Genomic DNA, 1644 nt, shown 5'->3' with positions numbered 1-1644 from the left:
CCGCCGCCGCCGACGCCCAGCCGGTTTTACACCGGCGAATCGATCCAATCGAGTGTGTCTCGGAAGAACGAGGCTGGTTCTAGTTCATGGATCGTGGATTTCGCTCCACTTGCCTAGAACAACCGGCGTAATTGTTCGTCTGCGCTTCGTTCCGTGGGGATTTTACTCGCGATCGCAGCGCCTCGGCCGCCGTGGCTGGGAAGGATCGAACCGAGGTGAACCGAGATACTGCTCGGAAGCACGGGAACATTGTTCGAGATATGCGTGTCCATGGGACGAGGTTTCTTCGTTTCGTTTTGGTTCACCTTCGGTTTCTTACGGTGGCTACGTGAACCTTTCGTCTTCCTTTCGCGAGGCAAGAGTCGTCGTCGAGGGATCGAATGGGTTTCTCGGTGTCTTCTCCCGTTAAGAAAGAGATCTTTTCTATGGGCAAGAATAATGATTAACTATCCTTCCTCGATTATGGAATAAAAATTTTTTGCTAATTTTTTATTTCTGTATTAATTATTGTTATTATTCAAAAATTATTATTGAAAAAATATCAAAAGACGAAACACGTTTACCTATCGATCCTTCCCTTCTGCTTAAAGCGACTAGGAATTCCAACGTTGCGATTAAAGAATGTTGAATTGCTTAAGAATGATTCGATGATCGTATCCTTTTTTTTACATGCTTGTTTATCTAATTATCATTATCACGAAGGATGAATTGCTACATACCAAGAATATCTCAAAGGTAAACACGTTTTGAATATTTTTTAACGTTTATCATACGAGATAGACATTTTACAGTTAACTGATTGATTATCATTTAATTATTTATTAACTAAAAGAATAGAACAGAGTAATAGCTATACCATTAAAACCATTTTAATATCAAATAATATATTTATATAATTCTAAAATTCAAGATAAACACGAATGTATTTAAAAATATCGCGTTAAAATTATTTAAAATTTATTTATAGTAATTGAAGTTTAAGTTAGGTAAAGTGAGACGGAGAATGATGAGAGAGAATGACATGGCGCGCCACTCTGCGGCGGTGTGATGAAGATAAAGCTGTCTCGCTCTATCCCTATCTCCCTTTATCTAACGTAAACTTCAATTACACGATAAATAAAGCTCAATCGAAATTTTTTCGTACCAACTTTTCTGCTTCTTTCGACCTTTGGAATCGATCCTACGAACATATTCCACGAATATATCAATATCCTACATAAATCAGATCGATTCATTTCTCTTCTTGCGCAAGGAGAATTTTCAAACACACGAGTTCGAGCATTACTTATGTAATGATTTATTTACTGGCTTCGTATTCCATCTATCATATTCTCTCATTCACTTTGCTTTCTATCCCTGCTAAAAATCAATTCTCGAAATCGTTTCACGAGCGAGTTTGCCAGTGGTCGATCGATAGACGACCTCCTGGCATGAATATTAGAATACGAATTTCGACAAGCATCGACCAACTCGCAGCGTGATCGTTTTCTCCGCAGCAACCGTGGAACAAACCCCCTATTGATGTTCTCCATCGATGTTCATTAACTATTTCTTAATGTCCCGTGAATTTATCGTTCCGCGTCGCGAGAAAGCGCGCCACTACGTGATAAAAATCTGATTCCTCCAATTCCAGTCGCTTCTACG

This window comes from Apis dorsata, unplaced genomic scaffold, assembly GCF_000469605.1.
Source record: "Apis dorsata unplaced genomic scaffold, Apis dorsata 1.3 scaffold_425, whole genome shotgun sequence".
Lineage (NCBI taxonomy): Eukaryota > Metazoa > Arthropoda > Insecta > Hymenoptera > Apidae > Apis > Apis dorsata.
The sequence above is the reverse complement of the archived record's forward strand: the minus strand, read 5'-3'. Positions refer to the sequence as shown.